The 7,972-nt window shown below is 41.2% G+C and overlaps 1 pseudogene; it reads right to left on the bottom strand.

Moving 5' to 3' along the window:
* Positions 1–7,237: 7,237 nt before the first annotated feature.
* LOC116742102 lies at positions 7,238–7,337 on the bottom strand (annotated as a pseudogene).
* Positions 7,338–7,972: the final 635 nt, after the last annotated feature.

The following is a 7,972-nucleotide window of genomic DNA, read 5'->3' on the forward strand; positions in this document are numbered from 1 at the left end:
TTTGCCCATCTACCATTGGGCAGCAGCCACTACCCAGCAGTCTTTACGTGTCGTCATTACACGGTGGCCATTAACGGCTGCCGTTACCTGCCTTGTGACCAGGAGGCCGCTGCTTCCTGCCACTGTGCAGCAGCCGTTCGTGTCCGTCCCCAGTGACCCAACTGAAGCCGCAGAGCCGCCCATGCCCCAGCTGCGCTCCCGCAGGAGGAGCTGGCTGTGGAGTCTCCCTTCCTGACCCAGGAATCCTTTAGAGCTGTAGGGCCCAGCCTGAGGACCCGTGGCCACTGTTTCCTGAGGAGTTCTGGCAGTCAGGCCCCACCGGGATGTTTTCACAAGGGATCCCAGGTCCTGAGGGGGATGAACTCGTTGGGAGGGAGAGAAAGTGACTTCTCACGTGGGCAGAGGCTGAGACTGTGTGACACCTGACCACGTGGGCAGTTGTCCAAGGCGCCAGCTTGTAAGCAACCACAGGGAAGTCTGGATCCTTCTAGAATTCTAAGGAGAGTCAGAGATTGTTTTCTTTACCACTGTGCATCTCACTTCTGGGGTTGGACGACTTCTTTGAGATGCTGATTTTGGGAAGATTATCTGCTCAAGGGGGTAGGTTAACTATAAACTTCTGACTTGCCCGAATAGGTGTGACCTCAGCCTGCCAATCCCCATCATCGGTGGTTGGCCCACTTCAGCCCTTCTTCCCTCCACCCGTTCACCTCTGCAGTGCTGTCTCACCTACAAGTAAATGCCGGACAAGACAGTTACAGGATTGTGCTCCCGGTGGAGAAAGAGGACTTGGGGGTTAGCAGGAGTGTGTCATTTACATTTTACCCCAGCCCAGAGCTTTGTCACTTTGCTGTGGTGGGACAAAACCCAGGTCACCATGAACTCGAAGAGAACTTGGAGTGGAGCAGGGCCCCAGAGCAGCAGGAGACCTCCGTCACAGCAGCTGGAAAGGAAGGGAGGAACATGGCAAACAGTGCAAGGGTTTCTCGACTCCCTAGGGGGTAGAATTAGAGAAATCTGTTTTATGACTGTCATTGTGACTCTTTTCTCCCCAGGCTGGGTGGCCTGGGAAACATGGAGAACTGAAGTTGCTGTGGTACCTCAGAACTTGGACGTTTGACAGACAAGTGCTGGCAAAGAGACTGCTGGCTTTGGGAGTCATTTTGTAAACAGGCCCCTGTTTGTGCAAGTGTTTGGGGAAGGTCTTAATGTTCAGCTTCTTGTGCAGAATGGGTGACTTAGGTTTCAGAGCCCTGGACCCATCCAAGGCACCACACATTCCCAAAGTCCTATGAATGAGCTCGCCAGACAATCTGAAGGGGTAGACAGACTTCTATGAAGAAATCAACCAGAACCTGGATTGTTCCTATTAATGAAATTTCTAAATCCATGCCAGACCTAAATTCAAATCGTGGACTAGAACTGTATCCTAGAATGGCATAAAAAGAGGAAAGGTTTGGGGTAAAAATATGGCACTTCCATCCTGGAAACAGAATCTCATCTTGGAAGCTTAAAGTTACAAGCTTATCACAATATTTCCAGCATTGACTGATTATGCAAATAAAGTGGTGAATTTATCATTTCATTTTTAAAAGAAAATGTTCTACATCATTTACATCCCTTGGGTTAGGTCGATTTTTTGGTTTTGTTTTGTTTTTTACATTTTTAGGAGAAGGCATTTCTGATGAAAATAAAATTCACGAGGAGAACTCCGTAAGCTCTAGCCCAGAGAAGATTAGCTGCAACTACAAAATAGCATGCCTGACAAGGTTACTTCAAGTTTGTGTACATCTTATTCTTAACACTGTATTCTCTAAAATCGGTGATCTTCAAACAGGAAGAGTGAGACAGAAAAAGTGGAGGGCATGTTGCAGTTTCCAGGGTAAACTCCATAGTGTGCCGAAGAAAGATTATTCTTTAGACTTAATACTTAAATTTTTTTAAAGAAGTACTTTTAAAAAAAAATAATATTTATTTACTTCGTTGCACCAGGTCTTAGTTGTGGCATGCAAACCCCCAGTTGCGGCATCCGTGTGGGACCTAGTTCCCCGACCAGGGATTGAACCCAGTCCCCCTGCACCGGGAGTGCGCAGTATCATCCACTGTACCACCACGGAAGTCCCTAGACTTAACATTTTTGTTTTGTTTTTGTTTTGCGGTGTGCGGGCCTCTCACCGCCGTGGCCTCTCCCGTTGCGGAGCACAGGCTCCGAATGCGCAGGCCCAGCGGCCGTGGCTCACGGGCCCAGCCGCTCTGCGGCATGCGGGGTCCTCCTGGAGCGGGGCACGAACCCGCACCCCCTGCATCGGCTGGCGGACCCCCCAACCACTGCGCCACCAGGGAAGCCCTTAACATTTTTATAATACAAATTACAGAAGTTAAAGCTTGACAAAATCTTTCTGGCTTATGGAGGATATGCAAAGGTTAAAGAGGAAAAGTTAAATTAATTAAAATAAAAAAGACTGAGAAACTATCTTAATATTGAGCTGGTTTGAAGAATTTATCTACTAAGAAGAAAGGTAGAGAAAATAACCATATGGAAGCATAAAATATGGTACAGACTGATGGAAACGTCCTGATATCTGAATTAAAAATCAACATTGCATTAGAAAACTTCAACCATAGATGTTAAATGATAGATCGTACATTTCCAAAATTAAGGGACTAAGATGACTAAATTCACCTTTTCATCCTTATTTTTAAACCAAAATACACTTAGATTTAAATCTGAAAGCACACAAGTGTTCAGGTCCTTCATACTGTGATTTCATTCTGAATAACTGCCTTTTATTTTTGATGCCTATTGTGTCTCTACCTCATGTCACAATTTAACCTCTCTCAGTATGACAGCCAGTAATTAAGAGAACCCATGTTGTGTAGCTTAATGTTTGGTTGTGCTGGTCATGTATATGTGTCATGTATGACACTGTTTCATACCATGCAATTTAATAAACAGCATCACTTGATATGTTTATTTCTAAAGAACAAAAAACCAAGCTACCATCTTTTGAGAGTCAAAACATAGGTTTTCACGGTGATGTTGTGAACAGCAAGATATTTTATACACTACACTATTTTATTATTTGTACGTTACATATAAGAATGTATAAACCTCTAGATTATGTGTATTTTACACATACAAATCTGAATATTATATGCACAAATATGAAATAACCATTTTATAATTATAGTAATTACTTGGATTAATATTTTGTTATCAGTCGTTTTCAACCTTCTTCCCCTTTTTATTCAGTGAAATCTTTCAAAGGAATTCTCATTTGGAAGCCCAATTTGCAAAACAGACCAAGGTGGCTCTGCTCTGATCAAAGTGTTTGTAGGGCCCAAGAGGCAGCAGCCTTCTAGGTTCGGTCTCAATGGCCCTCCAGCCCTTTCACAGGGTTTCTAGTTCTGGAACACTGGAAACCACTGTCATATATAATGCCCTACCTTTGTAGTGGGCTTTTATATATGTTCCAGCGTTTCATCCTCATGATATTGTCAGTGTCATTCCATTTTGCAGATGAGAAAATGGGAAGTCAGATCAATTCATTTTCCCGCTGCCACATAATTATTGAGTGATTCGACCTAGGACTTGAACTCTAACCCCTGACTCCAATGTCATTCCCGTTATTTCCTACTGACTACAACAAGAGAAACATGCTCAGAGTCTCACCCCAAGTAGGATGAGACAGAATTCATGTAAAGCATTTTTCTTAATGTTGTCTCTCTTCAGCAGATATGACTGACGGTCTTCGCATGGGTCACACCTCTGTGGTTTACCCGGGTTACTGATTGCAGAGGCTGTGAGATGTGTGTAATTCCCAGCCTGTAAACCTAGCCCTTTCTCTCCCACTTGAGAAACTGTATTGGACTAGAGGGCATGAGGGTGATGTTATCTGGATCTATTTTTATTTATGAACAAGGTGAACAGTTCACAAATTTCAGTATTTTAATTAATGGTAGAAACAATTGATTTTCATCATCCTAGTTGAGAGACAGTATATCTAAAGAAGTAGAATTAGTGATCATCATCTTGAAAAATATTATTAGAATATAATAATAGAATCAAAAATTACCTTGGTAGGAGAAGAGACTCAGTAGGGGCCAAAGAAAAGAGGAAAATTAAGGAAGAAAAATAAACTGCTTGGGTGTAAGATGGGAAGGGTTTAGTATAACTGAGATTAATGTAGCAATCAGAATTATAACATTTAATACCAGTCAGTGATGAAGCACTTAATTTTGCATGTGGCAAATATATTCAATACTAGTCAGATTTCACCAAATGAGCTTTCCCAGTTCTACATTTTTTCACTTCTGAGGATCTAAAAGGATCCTGGAATGGAGTAAGAAGGCGCTACAACTATCAGGGAAATGCAAAACAAAACCACAAGGTATCACTTCACACCTGTTAGAATGGTTACTATCAAAAAGACAAGAAATAACAAGTGTTGGCAAGAATGTGTAGAAAAGGGAACCCACGTGAACTGTTGGTGGGAATGTAAATTGGTGCAGCCACTGTAGAAAATAGTATGGAGGTTCTTCAAAAAATTAGAAATAGAAGTACCATATGATCCAGCAATTCCACTTCTGGGTTTTTATCTGGAGGAAATGGAAAAACTAACTGGAAAAGTTATATGCACCTCCATAGTCATTGCAGCATTATTTACAACAGCCAAGATATGGAAGCAACCTAAGTGTCCATCGATGGATGAACAGATAAGGAAAATGTGATATATATATATATATATTATATATATTATATATATATATATATATCATGGAGTATTAGTCGTAAGAAAAGAAGCAAATCTTGCCATTTGTGACAACATGGCTGGAGCTTGAGGGCATTACACTGAGTGAAATAAGTCAGATAGAGAAAGACAAATACTGTATGATCTCATTTATGTATGGAGTCTTAAAAAAAACCCAAAAACTGAACTCACAGATACAAAGAACAGATTGATAGTTGCCAGAGGTTGGACAGGAAAAATAGGTGAAGGGGGTCAAAATGTACAAACTTCCAATTAAAGTCATAGGGATGTAATGGACAGCACAGTGACAATAATTTATAATATTGTATATTTGAAAGTTGCTAAGAGAGTAGATCTTTAAGGTTTTTATCACAAGAAAAAAAAGTGTAACTGTGTAGAGATGGATGTTAACTAGATTTATTGTGGTGATCATTTTGCAATATATACAAGTATTGAATCATTATGTTGTACGCCTGAAACTAATATAATGTCATATGTCAATTATATCTCAATAACAAAAAGGAGCCACACCTTAAAACCCCTGAGAAGAAAACAGAATGATTTGAATCTGGAGAAGGGAAAGCTGAGGTTTCAAGTGAACCAGTTTGAGGAGAGAAACATAAAAATTATGAAACCATCTTGTCTCAGTCTCTTAAAGGGCAGGATGAGACGTTTATAGGAAATAGATAAGAGAATTTTGCCACGATGAGGGTGGCAGACAAAATAAGATGGGTGAACAAGTGAAGCTGAGAAACTCATTAAATACAGGAAGAGTTCTCACTTATCTAAACAACTGAAGTTTGTTCTTAAAGACAAAGGTACGGACCAATGAGTCCCCTTGGATCCCTTATATATGGTTTTAGGACTCCTGTGGCCAACAGACTACAAAAGAATTTGTAGCAGAGGAATTATAGACATGTGGCAGTAGTCATGTCCCATGGTATGCTAACAGATGCTACGGGAAAGTTGGTTCGGGTTCAAATAATTTGGGGGAGTACCAGGTTTACAAAAGGTATACAGATGTCTTCAGGACAAGGCTTCTCAGAACGCTTGATATGTTCATGTACATTGTAAAGCTCTCAACACAAGAGAACCAGAAGCATTTTACAAACTTAGTTAAATAACCTTTTTTCCTCCCTCTTTATAACTCACAGAACACTAGAGTTCTGGGGAACACAGTTTGAGAAATGCTGATGTACAGCACTATTTTTTTTTTTTTTTTTTTTGTGGTACGCGGGCCTCTCACTGCTGTGGCCTCTCCCGCTGCGGAGCGCAGGCTCCGGACGCGCAGGCTCAGCGGCCATGGCTCACGGGCCCAGCCACTCCGCGGCACGTGGGATCTTCCCGGACCGGGGCACGCCCTGCATCGGCAGGCGGACTCTCAACCACTGCGCCACCAGGGAAGCCCTGTACAGGACTATTCTTAAGCAAGGATGCATAGTCAGAAAGTTGGCAAATTGCTCCTAATTAATAAGAAAACTCAGTACATCTGGAATCAAACTTTGTAATTTCACACTATCTTTCCCTACCCCAAATTACACAGAGCTAGGGTTCTATGGAATGCCCTTAGTCCTCTGGGTCGTGCTGTTCCAGCCCAACTGTTTTTGCTCACCCAACACAACTTACAAATTCCCACCTTCCTTCCTTTGTTTAACAGACTTTCCCCAGTTAGAATGTCCAGCACTGAGTCCTTGCTAGACACAAATAGAGCACAGAGCTGGTGGCAGGAGAGAAAGAAGGAACTGAAGGATCCTGTCCTGAAGAAGCTTCCAGTCAACACAAAGCCTCTGACCTGAAGCCTTGCCAGTGCTTCCTCTGTGGATGTTACGTTTACACCTCTCTTATAACTCTCGCTATATTTTTCTTTGTACAATAGTTATTTTAGATTTAATATTAATTGAGTGCATTTTCCATGCCAGGCTGTAGAGGACAAGGAAATGAGCCTTGTCTTCAGAGCAGTTAGCATTCAGGTAAAACACAATATGTTAGAAAAGTCATCATTTTTTTTTCTTTTTTGACAAATAAAATTGTATATATTGAAGTGTAAAACATGATGATATGTGTACATTTTGAAATGATCACCACAATAAAGTTAACACATTTCTCACACCCTATAGTTACCTTTTTTTTAAAAAAATAAAGGGCCTTCCCTGGTGGCGGAATGGTTAAGAATCCGCCTGCCAATGCAGGGGACACAGGTTCCAGCCCTGGTCTGGGAAGATTCCACATGCCACAGAGCAACTAAGCCCGTGCGCCACAACTACTGAGCCTGAGCTCTAGAGCCTGTGAGCCACAACTACTAAGCCTATGTGTCACACCTACTGAAGCCCTCGTGCCTACAGCCCGTGCTCCGAAACAAGAGAAGCCACCGCAATAAGAAGCCCGTGCACCACAACAAAGAGTAGCCCCCGCTGCCTGCAGCTAGAGAAAGCTCACGTATGGCAACGAAGACTCAACGCAGCCAAAAAAAATAAATTAATTAATAAAAAAATATGGAATGGGAATTTGCATGTCATTCTTAATGAAGGGGCCATACTAATCTTCATATCATTCCAATTTTAGTGTATGTGCTGCTGAAGCGAGCACTAGTCATTGACTGTTAACACGAGTCTTAGGTCTCCTGACTTATGTAAGTATACAGACATACCCTCATGGCTGTATTTTCCTTCGCCACGTCCCTCCCAGCCTCTAGTCCCATACAGGAAATGAAAGGCTGTTTCCTAATATAGCTTCGAATACATGCTTCTTTGTACACAGAAAGTGACCATGTCTAACATGCCCTGAACATATTTTTTAACTGATTTGAAGGAGAAGTAGGAAATTTAATATTAACGTTGCTCAATATTATATCCTTTTTTTCTTTACAATCTTTTGGGCTTTCCCTTATTTCTTAGTTATTTTCTTCTTCCATATTTTTTACACTTAAAGCTAAATGACACTATTTAGTTACTACTCCACTTAAAGGTAATAACAGGAAGTGAAAATATGAAAAAAATAATTATCAGTATTACTCCTTAGAATTTTGCTTTATGAAAATATTTTTAAAGCTATTACTCATGTTGAAGTTTTAGCATTCATTAATATATGCATTTTGTGCAAACTCTACATTCCCGGTTTGGCTGTTATACACACAAATGAATGAATGTACTTTAATGAATTTGATTAATATGCAGCAGTTTGAGATCCACTTTGTATTATTAGTACAGAAATGCTCCTCATTG

The sequence above is a fragment of the Phocoena sinus genome, chromosome 16, assembly GCF_008692025.1.
Source record: "Phocoena sinus isolate mPhoSin1 chromosome 16, mPhoSin1.pri, whole genome shotgun sequence".
In the NCBI taxonomy this organism is placed as follows: Eukaryota; Metazoa; Chordata; class Mammalia; order Artiodactyla; family Phocoenidae; genus Phocoena; species Phocoena sinus.